Genomic DNA, 23347 nt, shown 5'->3' with positions numbered 1-23347 from the left:
CTGCTCGATGTTGAGCTTGTATGAATATTTCTCAGAGATGTTTAGAAGATGTAACAGTACAAAAACTGGTGATATTGTTCAATTTGGAATCTAGACATAAAAATTGGGGTATAAGCATTATCCCCCTTTCAGGGGCAAACTATTATGATAATGCAGTCATGGTCTGACTTACCAAAAAAGCAACTGTTCAAGAGAGCAGGATTATTATGGGGAATGGCCAAACCATTTGAGAGTACCTGCCGTTTGTGAGCGACTGAATTAGCATTCTTAAGGTTACTGTCCTCTAAGGAATGGTCCCAAACACTCTGAGTGCTTACAGTAAGCAGGGTTATTTAAGTACTTTCCTGGGGCCTTATGGCACTAGTGACTATCAATAGCCAGTTCCCGGTTGGGAGTGAGGGCAGAGTACAGTTACAGTAAGAATGAGTGTTGGCATTTTTTGTGCCTGATCTGCCATCCAAGCAAGGCGCTTGGGTAAACAACATCCAGATTTTACAGGCTTTGAACATGTGGCACTGCACAAATATTAGACATCTGAATTGACTGTAATTTTGAATAAGCAGGATTTCTTGTTGAGTTCACTAGAATCTATCTCCCTGTCATCTGTTTTAGATTTCCAAAGCAGTGACCCAGGAGGCCTGGAGCTTCCAGTATTAGGGTACCAAATCTGAAAAGTGCCAAAGAGCAAGACCCTAGAAAACTAAATAATCCTTTTAACACTGGTAATGCTTATCATTTTAGGAGGCAAAAGGCTTATTGGAGGACTTTGTGCAAAGCTAATTGGATCCAGTTGCTGCCCTCCTCTGCTGGATTTGACACAATCTTGATAGTGGTTTCATTTTTTACTTTCTGCAGCAAGATTTTTAATTTTGTTTTAGGAAAATCTGCTTTGCTGTCATCTTGTCCCTACACTCATGCCTCCCATTCCCAATGAAAGGAAGGAAGGAAGGAAGGAAGGGAGGGAGGGAGGGAGGGAGGGAGTCAATCCGTTCTAGATTAGTAGAATAGGCCCCCTATGTGTTTTACTTTAGAGTTGGCATTAGTTAAATAGGAAGGTGAATCCAAAGGTCTGGAGACCGGGGCAATGGAAAAGTGGAGGATTTAGAATTTCCCCACAGTAAATGAAGTAAACAATTACTGAAACAACTCCCAGTGGCACTGTAGGATAAGCATCCTGCAAATGATTGCACAAGTCTCTGTCTTCTACAAAACACATCCTAGACTGTCCTGCCTGGCGCCTTTCCCCTATCTTCGTTTTGCTTACACAAAACTTAATTTACCCAGCTATTCTAGTCTGCTTCTCTGGATTCAGGTAGCACTGCTGTAGTCCATACGGTTTAGAATTTATACCATCCCTTCATTGTTTCATCTACATTAGTTTTTCCTCTTCTTTGGAATTGTAAGCTCTTCTCTGTGGCTAGTTGTCTTGAGTGAGGAAGGTACCATATCTTTTCTCAATCCCACAGGTTCAAGTTGATAGCTGAGCACATACTCACACACAATAAATATTTATGGATCATAAAAATTTATGGATACATACATAAAAAATTATGGATACATACAGAGAGCAAATTATATTTCATTTTTATATTATGCAGTGAAAAGGGAATATTCTAGTCCTCATGCCTCAGTTTTCTCATCAGTGGGATGAGGATGATGGATTACATTCAGTGGTTTTCAACCTTTTTAAGAGTGGATTTTTTAATGTGAATTTTTATTTTACCTAAAGCACTAGTAGGCAAGAGTTTATTAAAAGTTCCCTTTAAAAGCTTACATTTATCATGGTTACCTATTAAATTCAATTGGCATGTGCAACGAGGCTTTCTTTAAGAACCACCAAAGAAGAAAATCAGGTTACAGTTAAGTAGCAGCTGGTACATCAACACCCTGCCTATTGTTTTGTTTAAGTTAAACAATATTGAGAAACTCCTTCACACTGAGGCTATTTGCAAATAGGAGCAAATAACTTATTTTTCTTGTTTAAACAGATCCTCTAGTCATTTCAGGGAACCTACTAGTTTAACTTATTCAGAAGAGTGGGAAGATAGTTTTGATTCATATTTTAATCACTAATAACTTTTAACAGCTGAGATACTATTTATCTCAGTCAGATGAAGAAGCACCCACATTTTGTGAATGTGAAAATTAAGATGTTGTTAATACATCTCATTGTGTTATCTACTTGTTGCTACACAACTGACAGTGACACTACAGTAAGATATGCTTAGAACAAGCAAATTGAACATAATCAGAAGGCAATTAAAAACTCATGGAATAGTACAATTAATATTGGTACATTTTATCCAATGTAAATTTAATCTGAAAAAGGAACCGTAACAAGTATTGAACTCTGGCTTGGGATATGCACACTAAACTGTTTAGGAGTAAAATATTTTCATGTCTGCAACTTTAAAATACATCAAAAGAATTAAATGGATTGATGGATAGAAAAGGGTAGCTGTAGAGGTATATGGCAAAGCAAATATAGCAAAATTTTAACTTAATCATTATACAATTCTTTCAACTTTTTTGTGTGTTTGGCAATTCTAATAATACAATGTCTAGACAAGTGTAACTAGAAAGCTAGATCTTTATCTGAAATGGAAGAGTATATATCAAACATGTTATCTTAAATTATTTTATTCACATCCAAATTATTTGAATTTCTCAAAACTTGGATGACTTTAAGCTACTCTTCAGGGTGGCAACCATCCAGCTGGTTCCAGTGATGGCACTGTGAGTAGGGCCATATCACTGATACGATAACACTCCAGGGAAAAGGTTGGGAGTTACATTTTATGGTGCCTTGCACTTCAGACTGTGTGGGTACCAGTACAAAAATCAACCTGTGAGCAGACAGATAATTCTACAGTCCCACTTTCATTTCTGTTCTTGCTTGGGAAACAGCACAGGAGCCAAGATCTCCCCTCTATACCACCCCATGACCCTGAATCCCCCCTTTATTTCTTTGGGGGTAGCCAACCTCATTCTCATCACCATAAGGAAATAGGTGGCGCTGTGCATTGCTGGTTACTTATGGTGCCAAGTAAAGTCTCTCTTTGTGGGGGAACCTCATTACTCTTTTCCTTCTCAGATGTCCAGGAGAGAGGAGGTTGAAGGACAGATTTCTTGAGTTCCACTTCCAAACAGGCAAGAGACATTGAGGATTAGGTGAAGGGTTTTCTTGATGCTACCTGTTCCTCCTTGGCTTCACAGTGAATAATTCAGATGCTGAGGAGGAAATCAGACCTTATGTGCAGCTGTGATGGTCTCCAAACTGGTATCCCTGTACTTGGTTTCTTTTCTCTTCAATCTATCCAATTTACCATCCAGTTTAATCATTCTAGAATATCATGTTTGCTTTTCTCTCTCTTTTTTTTCCTTAAAACTATTCTCTTTCAGATTCTTCAGTGGCTTCCCATCACCTACAGGATAAAATATAATCTCTTTAACCTCTCACTCAGGAATATTACACTGAGGACAATGGCTCCAACCTTTGTTTTTAGATTTGATTTCCTTGACTCTTTAGAAACTCCTTCTACCTCAGCTTGATTGGTTCTCACGGCCCACACTCTGCACCTCCTAAACATGCTGTAAAAAATTCTGTAGGAGAGGTTTGCATGTGCTGCCCCCTTCCACTCCTTCACTTCTCCGTCCAAATGTAATCAGCTATGGTGGTGCTCTCTTCCCTGGAGTTGGGGTATCAGTTGTGGGTACAGGATCAGGATGCTTTGGGCTGCACTTTGAAGAAAACCAGTGTTTTTCACTGAGTTTTCCTACACCAGTGTTTTTAAAGAGTTAGCATGCATTAGAACTATCTGGAAGGCTTATTAAACCACAGATTGTTGGGCCTAACACCCACATTTTCTGTTTCTGTAGGTTGGCATGAGATCTAAAAAGGTGCATTTCAAACAAGCTCTGACGTGACACTGATGTCACTGGCTGGGGGAACACACTTTGAGAACCCAGCGCTTAACTCATGGGCCGTTTGTTGTCACTCTGAAGAAGAAATCTAGAGCAGTGCTTATCAAACTTGGCTGTCCAACGTAACCAACTGAGATTATTTGTTAAAATCCTGATCATTATACCTCATCACTTACCAGTTCAGTCAGACTCTCATGGGTGAGATCCAGGCATCAGTAGTTTTAGGAACACTCCAGGTGTTTGGAGTGTGCAACCAAGGTTTGTGTCCCCTGGTCTAGAGGAGGGGGCTCTGCAGGTTTGGCGACTTCGTCTGCCCAATGGTGTCATTGCGGACTGCATGTCTTCCGTCTTTCTCTTCTGCCTTCCTCTCAGTGTTGGCCCTTTGGACGTTTTTCCCTTTACCATATCAAGTTGCTTGCATTTATTCAAACCTCACCTTCTTTCAAAACACTGCTCAAAACTTGGAAAAAGACAAGAAAGCCCCTACCTTCCTTTTGTCTTTTTAAACCTGAAGAAAATTTTCCTAGAAGCCTCCCAGAAGATGCCTTCTCATATCTTTTTTTAAAAAATGAACTTTTTATTTTAGAATAATTTTAGATTTACAGAAAAATTGCAAAGAGAGATCAGAGGGATCCCATGTGCCCTACACTAGTTCCCCTATTATTATCATCTTATGATAGTGCTATACATTTGTCACAGTTAATAAACCAATACTGATATATTATTATTAAAGCCCATGCTTTATTTACATTTCCTTAGTTTTAACTGATGTCCTTTTTCTGTTTCAAAACCCCATCCAAGAGAGCAAATTATATTTCATTATTTTGCCTCCTTAGGTGCTTCTTGACTTTGACAGTTTCTCATGCTTTCCTTGTTCTGATAATCTTTAGAGTTAAAAAAAATTTAATCCGTATTTGTTTTTCATATGGAGGTACATACAATCTTAGTGAACAGCTCAATGAATTTTGACATGTGTGTACATTCATGTAACCATTGCCCAAATCAAGACATCCAACATTCTCACTTTTTTTTTTCCTTTACCTATTTCACCCGTTCTTCCACCCACCATAGTAACCACCAATCTGTTCTCTGTGTTTATGAGTCCATTTAAATTTTGTTTGTTCACTTGTTTTGTTTTTTAGATTCCACATATAAGTGAAATCATATGGTATTCGTCTTTCTCTAATTTCACATAACATAATACCCTCTAGGACCATCCATCATGTCTCAAGTGGCAAGATTTCATTCTTTCTTACGGTTGAGTGATATTCCATGGAGTCTGTATCACATCTTTTCTATCCATATATCAACTGATGGGCATTTAGATTGTTCCTGTATCTTGGCTATTTAAAATAATGCTACAGAAAACATAGGAGTGCATATATATTTTCAGATTAGTAATTTTGTTTTCTTTGGATAAATTCCCAGAAGTGGAATTGCTAGGTCATACGGTATTTCTGTTTTTAGTTTTTTGAGAAAACTCCATACTGCTTTCCACTGTGGCTGTACCAATTTGCAATCCTGTCACCAGTGTGCAAGGTTTCCCTTTTCTCCACATCCTTGCCAGTACTTGTTATTTCTTGTCCTGTTGACATTAGCTGTTCTGACTAGTATGTCCTTCTCATATCTTTGACCTGAACTAAATTACACGACCAACACTGAACCAACCACTAGTGATGGAATGAAATAATTGTGTTGACTTAGACCAGGGGTTCTTAACTCCAGCAGTACATTAGAATCCACTAGGGAATTTTTTAAACTATCAGATGCTAAGACCCATGTCCAACAAATGAATCAAAATCTTGGGGTGGGGCCCAGTCAGTGGAAGTTTGAAACCAGGTGATTCTAATGTGCAGGCAGAATTTAGAACCATTGGTTTTGACCAATCGAGGTTCACCGTATAGGTGGTGAAGGAGCTCACCCTTTAGGAAAACACATAGGCACCTGAACATCGAACAAAGTCAAGGTCCTGTGTTCAGGGGCAGAAGGGTAGTTCTATTGGAAAGACAAGCCACTCTTGGGACATCCATAGGTCACCAAGTATGTTTAATCATAACTGCCTAGGCTTATACCCTAACTGAAAATGGGACTCTTTGCCACTTCTTTACAGGCTTAACAAGTTCTTCTCTTAATGCCTTGCACAGAGTATGTATACAGTACATTTTTGTTTATTATTTGCTTTGTCAGTCTGCTGGCAGATTAACTACTGGCATAATGAAGTTACTTTGTCTGCATATTTAAACCTGCCAGGACTGCTTCACCTCCCCCAGCACTGAAGCCAGAGAGAAGACATTGAAAGGTCCCACACTGCTCTTTGATTAGTGTATCTGCCTCTTGACCCTGCTGTGGTTTTATGTGACAGGGAAATTCCACACTCCCGGCACGAATGCCTGGCCTGACCGGGGCTGTGCCAGGAGTGGCTGCAGCATTCATGTGTGCCTGCTTTTGTCCTCGGGGTGGTGAGGGCCCAAGTTTGTCCCTCCAAGCTGAGTTGGGCAAGTCAGCACTGGGGCTTTTTGTGTGTGATGAGTGCATTTGAATGCATAACTGAAAAACATACCCTGCTCTGCCAAAGACTTGAACATTTCCCTATCATGGCTAGAGAAGCGGCATTTAAAGACTGACAGGGTGTGGGGACAAGCCATCAATTTTAAATGAAAGGATTTAAGGGTGGCAGTGGTGGGTCAGAGGGTGGAGGGAGGAGTGGTTGTGACTTTAGAAGCAAACTCTTTTTCATGCAGCAAAATCTTGTGTACAGCAACTCTTTCACAACTCCTACAGAAGAGAATGTTGCCCTGTGGAGGCTTCACTGGCATATTAACCTGTGAACTGTTTCATGTGGGGCTGAAAAGGAGGAGGTGTTAAGGGGAAGGTCTGGGAGATAATCATTTCAAACTTTGCATTTCAAGGTGGGAGGAGGGTGTTCCAGAGTTAGTCATTCCGTCCCCTGTAATAGTCTGAGATAAAGACTTTATATTCTGTTACACAAAACCCCATCCTCAGGGAATGTTGCTTCTCCCCATTTCTTTGCTCTCCAAGTTCATTATGGGTCTGGCCACCCCTTATTAATTACTTGGTCCTCGGTAACTAGAGACACGTACTGGTAGAGCTGCCTTGCATCTACTCTACCTGGGGATCTGTCTCACCTCTAAAAAGTGTTAGTATCAAATTTACTACGTGACACACAGAAGATGACCATTTCTTTCCTATCATTTTGCTCTGACTTGAAAATCCTTGTATTACCACTAATCTTGTAGAGAAAAAATTTTGCAAACCCTTTATTTCAGGGACATTTTCTAAGGATTTGGGGAGGGAGACTATGACTATACTGCAGTGTGTTGCAATCGGATGAAGCCGACGCAGACTAACCTCTCTTCTGAGAGGAAGGTGAAGCCAAGTTGATTCATTTTGGAGGCCCACAGCTGGCAGTGGACTGAATGGTATTGATTTCCCTTTTGTTTTCAATAACGTTCTTTGAGAGCTCTACAAAGCCAGCAGCACAGCTTTATGGCGCGAGAGTAGGAGCTCACGTTTGCTCTGCCAATTACCGTCTCCTATAAATCTTGCAAAGACCCTTGCCACACTATTTACAAAGATGCTGCATCTGAGCGCCAGAGCAAGCACCAGATTCCTTCTGAAACTTCATGAAGTGCAACTTTCATCCTTCCTACATGAAGAATTACTGTAAGAAGTGAAAACTCCACCACATGTGGCCAGAGAAGTGGGCAGTGGGGAGTGTGTGGTCCTGAACCTGGTATGAGTGCCTTTAATTTGCCAGGTTGACAGTCATCAGGCTCCTGAAGAAGTGGTGTATCTCAGACTCCAGTCCTCATCGTGTCTTTCCTAAGAATTCCTATTAAAGTCTAAAATGAATAGAAATTTGCCTCAACTCTTGCAAAACAAGAAAACCCCAGCTTTCTCCCCCCAGTAAGTCTCCTACTGTTAATTGGTCAGCACCCAGAGTGAGGGGAGGACAGAGCTCCACAGTAGAAAATTTCCCAGTTCCTGGCCACCTGCTTGATGGATGGGCTGCCTAGGAGGGAAAGGTTGTGCTCTTATTCTGTTTTTTCCTGGGAGGCAAGAGAGAGAGAGAGAGTAGCCAGCTTGACCCTCTACTCCCCTCAAATGGCTGCCCTGTCGCCCGTCCAGGTCCTCAGGTTTTTGGGGTGAGGTGGTTGTAATGGTACCTTGAGGATTTCAGAAACTTTAAGGGACTTGCAAGTGTTTCCAGTCTGGCTGTTCTCTACTGCTGGTGTTTCCTGATGGGGAGGACAGAGGCGGTCAGAGGAGGTGAGCCTTCCCCAAGGGAAGCTGGGGCAGGCTGGTGGGTGTGGTCCTGCAGACAAGGGTCTCCTAATCCTGGCACTCCCAGGCTGCAGGTGAGGTGTGGATGACTTACTCAACTTTTATCTTCATCTCTTGGTCTGGAAAATAGGGATCACACGATCGACCCACTCAGGGTTTCCAACATGGATGACTACCTAGGAATTGGCCAATAGGAAATGTTCACTCTTCTGGCTGTTCATGAACCTGGCTTTCCAGATATAGAGACTCATGAAAGCATCTCCATTCATACAACTTCCACCAGGCCTTTTGGCCTAAATGGCAATGTTCTGACAAAAACTTCTGTGGGCTCTGCTACTTTGTTAGCTCTCGTGGGACTGTAACCCTGCAAAGGAAAGGCCAGCTGTACTGGCAGCCTTGTTCCCTGAGGAGAAGCCCGAGGTATTAACTTGTAGAGAAAAGGGAGAGAGGTTGTCACGTCTCAGAAACCTGGCCTTCTCCCCAGGTAGTTCTTCCTCTCTGAATGTCAGTTGCTTTCCGACTCTGGCAGCCAAAAGAAGAGATTCACCAGGCTAATTTGAAAAACCCTTAAAAAAAGAAAGAAAAGGACAACCTTTATACAGTTACTTGGGTGAGATACTCTTATCTTTTGGTTGACTACACCTTTTCTATTGCAAATGTGCTGCAGTCTTGTGTAATTCAGCTAGAAACAATTCCTCCCTCCAGTCCCTTTGAACATGCTCTGGTGTTCTTTGATCATTGTAGGAATGACAAGCAGGCCTTCCTTTTGTCATTTGGAGCTTGGGACTCAGTCTCTCTGGACACAGGCCACCTTCCTCTGGTGCTCTCAGTTCCTGCTGGTCTCTCTTCACTTGCCCTGTAGGGCAGGAGACAACCAGCCTTAGGAAGGAAATTGACAGCAGTTAATGCAACCTTTCCACAGTGCTTGGAGCAGGATTGCCATCTACCACATGGAAGACTGAGCCCAGTGATTTCTCCCTACTATACTTGACACGCAGTGAGGGACATTCTCCCTCCCTTCTCCCCTCCCCTCCTCCCTCCGTCCCTTCCTCTTGCCTTTCCCTCCTCTCCTTCTTTCTTTTCTACTTCTTCTACTTCTTATCTCCTCCTTCTCCTTCTTTGCTTCTCCTTCTTTGATAAAGGAATAGTTAGGAGTGAATTGTCAGGATGAGGTACAGGTTATGCTTATGGTTCATTCAATGAAAATTGTCTTCTAATAAACACTTTATTTGCTGATCCCCTAGACTGAAACAAAACAAAACAAAACAAAACAAAAAACAAAACGAAAAAACCCCACCATAGAAAGAGAAGGTATATAGCAAAGACTTACGATTTAGGCATCTACTTATGATTATGAAATCCTCAGTTCCTAATGATGTTATTATGAAGAAATGACATGCTCATAGACAGATAAGATTTATGTCAACTTCATTCCTGCATCTTTATAATTATAGGACAGGATCTGGGACTCCTGAAATTATAAAAAGGGGCAATAGAGTTATCTAACATTCCCAAATTTAAAAAAATACAATCAAGCCAATTAAGGATGACATCTTCCCTGATTTTCCTTAAGAATCTAGACATGTTCTCATAGGCCTAATACCAACTGGTATAGGCCAGAGGGCAAAACTCCATTTGGATTTTATTGCCAAGACTCCTCAAAGCAGAATTAGTTCTGGTCAAACTTCAGTAGGAGAAGGAATTAATACTAAAGGAGTTGGAAGAGTGGAACTATTCTTGCAGCTAAAGAAAACAAACACATTCCTAGTAAAAGATACTAATTTTCCCCATAAAAAGAGGAGTGGGGCCCAATCCCCTTTTCAACAAGGGTTATCACATAGAGTGGATGTGTGTGTGTGTGTATATGTATCTATGTGTATCTATGTGTTCCTTTTCTCTAGAATTTTTTTTCTTGTTTTTGAGGCTAACATAGACCAATTGATAATATGGAAATTGTTCTGTGATGGTGCTCAACAATTAAGGGCTTTTTAAGTATTCCCTTTGCACTGCAGAGATTAAAGGTGCTGTGATCATCCTGGGCCATTTGGAAATTGTAGTGACAAATCGTGTGGTAAGTACTTCCTTGTGAATTTACAGTTCTCATCAGATTTTGAACGTGCTGATGGCCGAGGGGAGGGCAGGGCTTCCACTTTGACTGCTTCACTGCCCATCCGTGGCTCCCTTTCATCCCTGCTCCAGTTCAGGTGTGCCCTAGTTTTTAGAAGCCCATTGCCCTGCCCAATTGCATTCCTAAAAGTAGAAGGAAGGAGTGTTTGTTTAGCTGAATTAGGTGACATTTCCTGAGGTCAGTGAAGTTTTTATTGTTATTGTGCCATATTTGGAAGGACTAAAAGAAATTAAGTGGTTTTCTTTGTTTTGTGTTTTATTGTTTCTCTTCCCTTAAGAGGGTAATGTGTCCTGAGGTTCCAGCCAGTTGATACCAGTTGAGAAAGGGGATGTCATTCATAGGACAAAGAGGAGGAGCCTGTAGGAGATGACACCTGAAAATATTAGGATTGACAGACCATTTGGTTGAATTAGAAAGGGAGAGTCTGAGAATTTCATAAAGTCACTTACAGCCTCTGGTGACACTTGCTAGGTGGATACTATGTCAGATAATGAGTCTAAAGCAATTCCCAGAAAAAGATACCAGAACTGGAAGATGGGCCAGATGGAACAATAACTGTGGAGAAGATTGGGTAACCTTAACCATAAGAAAAAGTTGGGACTACAACTAAGGGGTTAATAGTGTCATATCACATAGCTGAATAGATATGCTAGAGTTCTAGTTATATGTGTGTGAAGATTTGTGCCTGGGCATGTGTGTGAATGTGTAGCCATTACAAATATATACATTTTAAACCTAACACTTGCTGAATGCTTACTGGGTACCAGGCATTGCTCTGGAGTCTGTGATTTGAATCTTACAAGACTCTTTGTCCTCTGTGTGGTGCTTTCTAGAAGCAAGCTTGATGTGCAGATGTAGGATTACTCTTGTTTGCCTACAAGGGAATTTTCAAAAAACAAAGCAAAATTCTAAGCCATGAAGCATATACACCCATTTACTATGGTATTCCAGGTAAATAACCATGATCAATCTCATTTTATAAAAACATAGTAATTTAAGGAATGTGCCCAAATCACCCAATTAGGAAGTGGTGGGGCTTGAGCCCATGGAGTGTAGGACCAGAGCATGGCTGCCCAACCACCATAGTACTTTCCCTCCCTTCAGGCACTTCTTAGTCCTTCTTCTTTGTCATCATGCCAAAATGTACAGAAAAGCATGTTCATGGGGGTATCATTTATATAGCACATTATTGGAAAATATCTAAATGTTCTGCCAGAGGGAATGGTTAAATAAATTTCGGTATGTTCCTGTGAGAGAAGACTATGCAGCTGTTAAAAATAATGTTCTCAAAGAATATATATGAACACTAGGCAATGTTATGTGGGAAAAACAGCCAACAAATCTATATGTATAATTTGATGCCAATTTGGTTTTTAGTGATTATAAAGGGAAAAAAGTAGAGACAATCTAACTATGTATCAGTAGAATAAGTAAACAAACTGGCTTAGTCATACAGGGGAATTCCACATCTAGTTCAACTGAATGAAAGTGATCTCCAGCTATAAATATTGCTGAATCTCAACATGTTTGACTGAAGAAAGCAAGGTACAAAAGGATGCGTGTCCTTTATGGCATTTATGCAAAAATCTAAAATGACAAAATTAACAAACTTTGTTATGGTGGACAAATACACAGTTAAAGTGTGAAAATATACACAGGGTCTATACACACCAGCTTGAGGATGACATTTCATGGTTTCTCTTAGGAAGGAGAATGAGTTAGATGGGGTTGGGTTGTGGCTGGCCCCATTTTAGTTTTAAAGAGAGAGCTGAAGCAAATACGGCAAAAAGTTAACATTTGTTCAACTGAGTGGTGTACATTCAGTGGAATATAAGGTGGCATATAGATTTATACTACTTTCTGTACATTGTAATTATTTTATATTTAAAAACTAATATGTGTATATATTACACAAATATATATGGAAGAGACCAACAGATAGGCATCAAAATATAAACAATGATTATTGTTGGAAGATTATAAACAATATATATTTTCTTCTTCAAGTTGTTCTGTATTTTCCAAATTTCCTATAGTAAGCATGAGATAAGAATAAAAGCAGTAAATTGCTTTTTAGAAAGTGTCACTATTAAAGACAATGGGCACCACATTGGAAGACAGGAGCTGCTATGGTGTGACATCAGGTGAATCACCTCATTGCTCTCAGGCACAGTTTTCTCACCTGCATGGCAGTGGCATTTGGAGTCAGATGGGCTGCATGCTCACTAAACCTACTTATTTTTCTTGGTATCCTGAGTGCCTAGTTGGCCACGTGACTAACTCTTACCATCCGAATGAGAAGACGCAGTTAGGGTAAGTGTACCTTCTCTGGAGTTTCTCTCTTCCCTCTGTCTGCTGGCTAGATGAAGCTTGGGGCATCTTGACACCCTCTGTTGAGATGGTAGAGTCACAACGTGGCAGTGGCCTGGACCGAACATGTCACTACTCTGAGTAGAGTGGCCCAACCAGGAGTATGTACATTGGATTGTGTGAGAACAGGAAGTAAATTTTCAGAGTTGTTTGTTAACACCAGTTAGCTTACTCTGACCTAGACAGGCTCCATCTCTAGGGTCCCTTTAAATGCTAATATTCTGTGAATGCAAAGAGGCCCCTGGTTTCAAGTTGTCTCTCCATTCATTTGACTCTTAAAGAGGTTCACTAGTCTTAGGAACAAGCTAATTGAAAGGAATTAGGATGTGTCCAAAAGAAAGATATTGGTATAATAATAAATGAATTAAAAAGATAAAGAATAACAGAAAGAAGACCAGGGAAAAATATCCAGAACCAAGTAAATTTGGGATGTGAACAGCTTGAGGCTCTATTATGTTTATTTACATTGCTTGAGGAGAAGAAACCTGCACATCTTTGATCTCTTTATAACCTTTATTTTTATATGTCATAGACACTTAATCAGTACTGTTGGATGAATGAATGAGTAGATGGGAAGGTGCTATCAAGTCCTGGTCACATACTTTGCAAAGTGTGGTGGTCTGAATGTCTTCCCCGCCTAATTCTGCCAGCACAGGTGTTGGCCTTTATAAGATGCAGCATTGCACTAGTTGCGTGCTCCAAAATAGCCTTATTAAAACAGCAGTAAGTCATACTTGCTAAACTCATCAATGGTTCTTATGAAGCAAGAGCGTGGGAGGTGTGAATAGTTCCCTAATGCAGATGTCCTTCAGACTAACTTATTGCTGAATGACCTAGAGAAGGTGACTCAAATGCCTCAGTTTCATTTTCTCGTCTGTCATGGTGGGGGAGAACCCCTACCTACTAGGTAGGTTACTGTGAGGATGAAATCAAAACAATGTTCCTGAAGCTCAATGGCCTGGCACGGAGGGGCACTTCTGGATGTCACTATTACCTCTCATGTCACCTCTTTGAAACCCAGCCATGAGTTTCAAAAACAGTTCTCTAGATGCTATTCAGAGCAATGTGGTTTTGTTAAAACTCACGTGTATTTTAGGAGCTTTAATTAATTAATTTATTTATTTATTTCCCCCAACCCCCAATTTCTTGAAGGGAAATGGAGTTTGTCTGGTTTTGATTCATTTACACTCAACTTGTTAGAATTGTTTTGTGAGCGCCAGCCAACATCCAAGTAGCCTTTGGAGCCTTCTTTCAAAAGCCGCATTTTAAAGTCTAGAAAGCTTCTTTTTCTTTTTCAAAAATGCTGAAAGGAAACTGGATTTTAGCACTAGTTCAAGTTTGGGTTTATTCTCAGTGTATGACTGGCTTCCAACAAATTTTGTAAATACACACTTTGCCATTCCTGGTTTTAAAATTTCAGCTCAATTGAATTTACTCTTGAAAAAAAGTTTTCATACTCCAAGCCAAGAGAATGTTTGCATGTTCTGTTGCTGTTTTGCTGGATCATGAGGTTGTCACCTCTTCAAGACTTTTGTTGTGCCGCTTAAGAGAAAAAACTGAAGACCTTTGCTGTATATTTGCATAGTACTGGCTTTCCATTGACCCTATCTTCCTTGATTTGGTAGAGGGTTTTGGTGGAAATTGGTCAGAAGTTTCATTCATGTAGTCAACATTCAGATATGAGAAATCACATATAATTATGCAAACCTATGCTCAACAAAAGGAAAAACAGAAAGGAGTTAGCTGCTACCCTCAGTGAAGAGGGTTTCTCAGAGGTTTCAAATGAGTAGGTCTCCAGTCCCATTCTCTGCAGTATCATTTTACCCACCAAGCCTGATAGTAAACATAACCTCAAGACAGCGCCATTGGCTTTCCATTGTGTAGTAATGGGCTTCGTCTGCTCCTTCTAAGCTAACAATTGTTCATTGTTCGTGCTGCTTCAAGGTTTAGAAATTGAATTCTCTCTCTGATTCCCAGGAGAAAGAGGGAGACTGAAACCAAACAGAGAGGTACTTTTCACATGTGCAGCAGCCACTTCATTTGCTAAAGGTCTCAAGTTGTGTATCTGTATATTTTAGGAGATGAGTTTGCAGTAGGTTAGATTTTTGGGTAAATCTCAGAAAGGAAATAAAGTCTTCTGTTAAATTTGCATTCAGGGGAGGCGGAGCCAGGATGGCGGCGTGAGTAGAGCAGTGGAAATCTCCTCCCAAAAACACATAGAGCTATGAAAATATAACAAAGAAAAATCTTCCTAAAATAGAGACCACAGGACACAGGACAACATCCAGACCACATCCACACCTGCAAGAACCCAGCGCCTTGCGAAGGGGGTAAGATACAAGCCCCGGCCCGGCGGGACCCGAGCGCCCATCCCCCTGGCTCCCGGCGGGTGGAGAGAAACCGGAGCGGTTTTTTTTTTTTTGGCGAGCGCTTTTTGGAAGCCTTAGAGGGACGGGCCCCCGTTGCTGGGGAGGCAGGGTGGCGGGACCGGTGAGCAGGTGCCTGGGAACGGCACTGGAGGACAAAGAATATCCCGCGTTTCTCCCTGCGGGACCGGCGGGCGGGTGCCTGAGACCGGTGCCTGAGGACCGAGGAGGTCGCGTGTTTTTCCCCTTTTTTTTTTTTCTCTTTTTGGCGAGCGCTTTTTGGAAGCCTTGAAGGGACGGGGACCCCAGTGCTAGGGAGGCAGGGTGGCGGGACTGGTGAGCGGGTGCCTGGGACTGGCGCCTGAGGACAAAGAATATCCCACGTTTTTCCCTGCGGGACTGGTGGGCGGGTGCCTGAGACCGGCACTTGAGGACAGAGGAAATCGCGCGTTTTTCCCCTTTTTTTTTTTTCTCGTTTCTGCGAGTGCTTTTTGGAAGCCTAAAAGGGACAGGGACCCCGGTGCTAGGGAGGCAGGGCGGCGGGACTGGTGAGCGGGTGCCTGGGACTGGCACCTGAGGACAAAGAATATCCCGCGTTTTTTCCTGTGGGACCGGTGGGTGGGTGCCTGAGACCGGCACCTGAGGACGGAAGAAATCGCGCGTTTTTCCCCTTTTTTTTTCTCTTTTTGGCGAGTGCTTTTTGGAAGCCTTGAAGGGACAGGGACCCCGGTGCTAGGGAGGCAGGGCGGCGGGACTGGTGAGCGGGTGCCTGAGACCAGTGCCTGAGGACAAAGAATATCGAGCGTTCCTTCCCTGCGGGACTGGTGGGTGGGTGCTTTTTGGAAGCCTTGAAAGGACAGGGACCCTGGTGCTAGGGAGACAGGGCAGCAGGACCAGTGAGCGGGTGCCTGGGACCGGCACCTGAGGACAAAAAAAAAAAAAAAAATCGCTTGTTTTTTCCTTTTTTTTTTTTTTTTTTTTCTCTCTTTCTGTTCCCTTTCTCATTGTTGCTGTTGTTGTTTTGGTTTGGAGAGTGCTTTTTGGAAGTCTTAAAGGGGCAGGAGGACAGGTCACTTAGACCAGAGGCAGGGAATCTGGGGATCTCTGGGCACTCTAACCCCCTGGGCAGCAGGGAGCACAGAGGCCCCTTATGGAGATAAATAGCCTCCTGGCCGCTCCCCCTCCAACGGGGCTCCACCATTTTGGAGGAACAGCCCCAGCCAGGCCAAGCCCACAGCAACAGCGGAGATAAACCCCAAAGCAACTGGGCAGGAAGCAGAAGCCCTGTCTGCGCACAGCTGCCCAGCACAAGCAACTAGAGGTCGCTATTCTCCCAGGAAAAGGCTACAAACCAACAAGAAGGGAAGCTCTTCCAGTGGTCACTTGTACCAGCTCTGCAAACTATCTCTATCACCATGAAAAGGCAAAACTACAGGCAGACAAAGATCACAGAGACAACACCTGAGAAGGAGACAGACCTAACTAGTCCTCCTGAAAAAGAATTCAAAATAAAAATCATGAACATGCTGACAGAGATGCAGAGAAAAATGCAAGAGCAATAGGATGAGATGCAGAGAAAAATGCAAGAGCAGTGGGATGAGATGCAGAGAAAAATGCAAGAGCAGTGGGATGAAGTCCGGAAGGAGATCACAGATGTCAGGAAAGAGATCACAGAAGTGAAACAATCCCTGGAAGGATTTATAAGCAGAATGGATAAGATGCAAGAGGCCATTGAAGGAATAGAAGCCAGAGAACAGGAACGTATAGAAGCTGACATAGAGAGAGATAAAAGGATCTCCAGGAATGAAACAACACTAAGAGAAATATGTGACCAATACAAAAGGAATAACATTCGTATTATACGGATACCAGAAGAGGAAGAAAGAGGAAAAGGGATAGAAAGTGTCTTTGAAGAAATAATTGCTGAAAACTTCCCCAAACTGGGGGAGGAAATAATCGAACAGACCATGGAATTACACAGAACCCCCAACAGAAAGGATCCAAGGAGGACAACACCAAGACACATAGTAATTAAAATGGCAAGGATCAAGGACAAGGAAAGAGTTTTAAAGGCAGCTAGAGAGAAAAAGGTCACCTATAAAGGAAAACCAATCAGGCTAAGATCAGACTTCTCAACAGAAACCCTACAGGCCAGAAGAGAATGGCATGATATACTTAATGCAATGAAACAGAAGGGCCTTGAACCAAGGATACTGTATCCAGCACGACTATCATTTAAATATGATGGTGGGATCAAACAATTCCCAGACAAGCAAAAGCTGAGGGAATTTGCTTCCCACAAACCACCTCTACAGGGCATCCTACAGGGACTGCTCTAGATGGGAGCACCCCTAAAAAGAGCACAGAACAAAACACACAACATATGAAGAATGGAGGAGGAGGAATAAGAAGGGAGAGAAGAAAAGAATCTCCAGACAGTGTATATAACAGCTCAATAAGCGAGCTAAGTTAGGCAGTAAGATACTAAAGAAGCTAACCTTGAACCTTTGGTAACCACGAATCTAAAGCCTGAAATGGCAATAAGTACATATCTCTCAATAGTCACCCTAAATGTAAATGGACTTAATGCACCAATCAAAAGACATAGAGTAATAGAATGGATAAAAAAGCAAGACCCATCTATATGCTGCTTACAAGAAACTCACCTTAAACCCAAAGATAAGCATAGACTAAAAGTCAAGGGATAGAAAAACATATTTCAGGCAAACAACAGTGAGAAGAAAGCAGGGGTTGCAGTACTAATATCAGACAAAATAGACTTCAAAACAAAGAAAGTAACAAGAGATAAAGAAGGATACTACATAATGATAAAGGGCTCAGTCCAACAAGAGGATATAACCATTCTAAAATATATATGCACCCAATACAGGAGCACCAGCATATGTGAAGCAAATACTAACAGAACTAAAGAGGGAAATAGACTGTAATGCATTCATTCTAGGAGACTTCAACACACCACTCACCCCAAAGGATAGATCCACCGGGCAGAAAATAAGTAAAGACACATAGGCACTGAACAACACACTAGAACAGATGGACCTAATAGACATCTATAGAACTCTACATCCAAAAGCAACAGGATATACATTCTTCTCAAGTGCACATGGAACATTCTCCAGAATAGACCACATACTAGCTCACAAAAAGAGCCTCAGTAAATTCCAAAATATTGAAATTCTACCAACCAATTTTTCAGACCACAAAGGTATGAAAGTAGAAATAAATTCTACAAAGAAAACAAAAAGGCTCACAAACACATGGAGGCTTAACAGCATGCTACTAAATAATCAATGGATCAATGAACAAATCAAAATAGAGATCAAGGAATATATAGAAACAAATGACAACAACAACACTAAGCCCCAACTTCTGTGGGATGCAGCGAAAGCAGTCTTAAGAGGAAAGTATATAGCAATCCAGGCACACTTGAAGAAGAAAGAACAATCCCAAATGAATAGTCTAACATCACAATTATTAAAACTGGAAAAAGAAGAACAAATGAGGCCTAAAGTCAGCAGAAGGAGGGACATAATAAAGATCAGAGAAGAAATAAACAAAATTGAGAAGAATAAAACAATAGCAAAAATCAACGAAACCAAGAGCTGGTTCTTTGAGAAAATAAACAAAATAGATAAGCCTCTAGCCCAACTTATTAAGAGAAAAAGAGAGTCAACACAAATCAACATAATCAGAAATGAGAATGGAAAAATCACGACAGACTCCACAGAAATACAAAGAATTATTAAAGACTACTATGAAAACCTATATGCCAACAAGCTGGAAAACCTAGAAGAAATGGACAACTTCCTAGAAAAATACAACCTCCCAAGACTGACCAAGGAAGAAACACAAAAGTTAAACAAACCAATTACAAGCAAAGAAATTGAAACAGTAATCAAAAAACTACCCAAGAACAAAACCCCGGGGCCGGACGGATTTACCTCGGAATTTTATCAGACACACAGAGAAGACATAATACCCATTCTCCTTAAAGTGTTCCAAAATATAGAAGAGGAGGGAATACTCCCAAACTCATTCTATGAAGCCAGCATCACCCTAACACCAAAACCAGGCAAAGACCACACCAAAAAAGAAAATTACAGACCAATATCGCTGATGAATGTAGATGCAAAAATGCTCAATAAAATATTAGCAAACAGAATTCAACAGTATATCAAAAGGATCATACACCATGACCAAGTGGGATTCATCCCAGGGATGCAAGGACGGTACAACATTCGAAAATCCATCAACATCATCCACCACATCAACAAAAAGAAAGACAAAAACCACATGATCATCTCCAAAGATGCTGAAAAAGCATTTGACAAAATTCAACATCCATTCATGATAAAAACTCTCAGCAAAATGGGAATAGAGGGCAAGTACCTCAACATAATAAAGGCCATATATGATAAACCCACAGCCAACATTATACTGAACAGCGAGAAGCTGAAAGCATTTCCTCTGAGATCGGGAACCAGACAGGGATGCCCACTCTCCCCACTGTTATTTAACATAGTACTGGAGGTCATAGACATGGCAATCAGACAAAACAATGAAATACAAGGAATCCAGATTGGTAAAGAAGAAGTTAAACTGTCACTATTTGCAGATGATATGATACTGTACATAAAAAACCCTAAAAACTCCACTCCAAAATTACTAAAACTGATATCGGAATACAGCAAAGTTGCAGGATACAAAATTAACACACAGAAATCTGTAGCTTTCCTATACACTAACAATGAACCAATAGAAAGATAAATCAGGAAAACAATTCCATTCACAATTGCATCAAAAAGAATAAAATACCTAGAAATAAACCTAACCAAAGAAGTGAAATACTTATACTCTGAAAACTACAAGTCACTCTTAAGAGAAATTAAAGGGGACACTAATAAATGGAAACTCATCCCATGCTCATGGCTAGGAAGAATTAATATCGTCAAAATGGCCATCCTGCCCAAAGCAATATACAGATTTGATGCAATCCCTCTCAAATTACCAGCAACATTCTTCAATGAATTGGAACAAATAATTCAAAAATTCATATGGAAACACCAAAGACCCCGAATAGCCAAAGCAATCCTGAAAAAGAAGAATAAAGTAGGGGGGATCTCAGTCCCCAACTTCAAGCTCTACTACAAAGCCATAGTAATCAAGACAATTTGGTACTGGCACAAGAACAGAGCCACAGACCAGTGGAACAGATTAGAGACCCCAGAAATTAACCCAAACATATATGGTCAATTAATATTTGATAAAGGAGCCATGGACATACAATGGCAAAATGACAGTCTCTTCAACAGATGGTGCTGGCAAAACTGGACAGCTACATGTAGGAGAATGAAACTGGACCATTGTCTAACCCCATATACAAAGGTAAACTCAAAATGGATCAAAAACCTGAATGTAAGTCATGAAACCATTAAACTCTTGGAAAAAAACATAGGCAAAAACCGCTTAGACATAAACATGAGTGATCTCTTCTTGAACATATCTCCCCGGGCAAGGAAAACAACAGCAAAAATGAGCAAGTGGGACTACATTAAGCTGAAAAGCTTCTGTACAGCGAAAGACACCATCAATAGAGCAAAAAGGAACCCTACAGTATGGGAGAATATATTTGAAAATGACAGATCCGATAAAGGCTTGACGTCCAGAATATATAAAGAGCTCACACGCCTCAACAAACAAAAAACAAATAACCCAATTAAAAAATGGGCAGAGGAACTGAACAGACAGTTCTCCAAAAAAGAAATACAGATGGCCAAGAGACACATGAAAAGATGCTCCACATCGCTAATTATCAGAGAAATGCAAATTAAAACTACAATGAGGTATCACCTCACACCAGTAAGGATAGCTGCCATCCAAAAGACAAATAACAACAAATGTTGGCGAGGCTGTGGAGAAAGGGGAACCCTCCTACACTGCTGGTGGGAATGTAAATTAGTTCAACCATTGTGGAAAGCAGTATGGAGGTGCATCAAAATGCTCAAAACAGACCTACCATTTGACCCAGGAATTCCACTCCTAGGAATTTACCCTAAGAACGCAGCAATCAAGTTTGAGAAAGATAGATGCACTCCTATGTTTATCGCAGCACTATTTACAATAGCCAAGAATTGGAAGCAACCTAAATGTCCATCGGTAGATGAATGGATAAAGAAGATGTGGTACATATACACAATGGAATACTACTCAGCCATAAGAAGTGGAAAAATCCAACCACTTGCAGCAACATGGATGGAGCTGGAGAGTATTATGCTCAGTGAAATAAGCCAAGCGGAGAAAGAGAAATACCAAATGATTTCACTCATCTGAGGAGTATAGGAACAAAGGAAAAACTGAAGGAACAAAACAGCAGCGGAATTACAGAACCCAAAAATGGACTAACAGGTACCAAAGGGAAAGGAACTGGGGAGGATGGGTGGGCAGGGAGGGATAAGGGGGGGGAAGAAGAAGGGGGGTATTAAGATTAGCATGCATGGTGGGGAGGGAGCAAGGGGAGGGTGGGCTGCACAACACAGAGAGGACAAGTAGTGACTCTACAACATTTTCTAAGCTGATGGACAGTAACCGTAATGTGGTTGTTAGGGGGGACCTGATATAGGGGAGAGCATAGTAAACATAGTATTCTTCATGTAAGTGTAGATTAAAAATTAAAAAAAAAAAAAAAAAAAAAGAGAAAGAAAGAAAGAAAAGGGGGATTACTCGTTAACAGGATAAAACTATTGGTAAATCAAAGATCAACGCATGCTTTAAATATCCTTAATGTTGATCACTTAAAGGGTGTCAGATGATCAGCTATGGAGGTACTCTTTTCTGATAATATTCCTTTCTCTTAATTGAAAAAAAAAAAAAAAAAAGCAGTTACTGTGTGCTGACCTCCAATGAGTTCTGCACAGTGGTATAGAGGGCATGTCAAAGTGTGGGCAAAGGGTCTGTTTGTTTCTATGCAGAAGATCAAGGCCTAGCTTGGATACCCAGAAAATGAACTAAGATATGATATGAGGAGGAGCTTCCGGCATCAGCACTCTCTGGAGGACTTGTGCCGGGGGATGATCATCAAAAAGCCTCCACAGGGATCCGGACGATGCTGCGGTTGTGGCTGCATCCAGCCCACCGTCTCCTGGACTTGCCATAGGAATGAGGAGGGAGATGTCTAGGCTGGCATGGGCATACAGTGAGACAACGAATTTGACCAGATCTGTACTGTTGGAACTCAACCAGGAGTTGGGAGGGGTGCAAGTTGTAGCACTCCAAAATCTCATGACTATAGACTATCTATGGTTAAAAGAACATATGGGATGTGAACAGATCCCAGTAATGGGCTGCTTTAATTTGTCTGATGGTTCAAGTACAGTTGGACAATATCCATCATATCATAGATAAATTTTCACAAATGCCTAGGGTGCCTAAATGGTTTTCTTGGCTTCACTGGAGATGGATGGTAATTATAGATTTGCTTTGGTTATGTCACCGTATTCCTATTATGTTAATATGTGTGTGCAAATTAGTTAGTAGTTTAAAACCTATACATACTTAAGGTACTCTACAAGAAGATATGTCAAAGAAATAATCAATCCTCCCATGTTTCCTTCATATGCTACATCTATAGCTTTTCTTCTTCCTTCCTAATTACAACCCTTAAATAGAATTCGTGCCTCATATCGAATTTACCGAGTATCATAATTCCTCCAGGTGGTAAAGATACCTCGAGACAAGTGCTGGGCATAGAAGCCACAGGGCATAAATCTGCAAAGAAGTAAAAAGCTAACCTTTGCAAACAATATGGCTTCTCTCTCACTTACCAACTTTACATTTCCCTGTATGGCCCCGGAAGATGACTGGTTAGCCAGAGACGGGTAAGATTCCTCAAGGGAGGAACAACCTAAGACAGGCACAGTTGCAGGGGGGCCATCAGGTGAGAATTTGGGGATCAACAGAGGTGAGGCTCAGAACCTCACCCCCCCTGCTTTGAGAGAAATCTTCTGCATCCGTGGATGTCTTGCTGCCCTTGTCTAGCCTGGATTAATACTTAGTCCATAGGCACACACCTGATCATCTGATCATCTACATTTGCCTTCTTACAGCACTAAACTATGTTTTCTACCTTTATCTTGCATCTACCTACCACTTCAGCATTTTATTAAAAATAAAAATAATAATAATAATAGGAGAAATGTGGGATCAACATATAAATCAAGTACAAAAATCAAACGAA

Source organism: Manis javanica, chromosome 1 (assembly GCF_040802235.1).
Source record: "Manis javanica isolate MJ-LG chromosome 1, MJ_LKY, whole genome shotgun sequence".
NCBI classification, from domain to species: Eukaryota; Metazoa; Chordata; class Mammalia; order Pholidota; family Manidae; genus Manis; species Manis javanica.
This window is presented reverse-complemented; position numbering follows the sequence as displayed.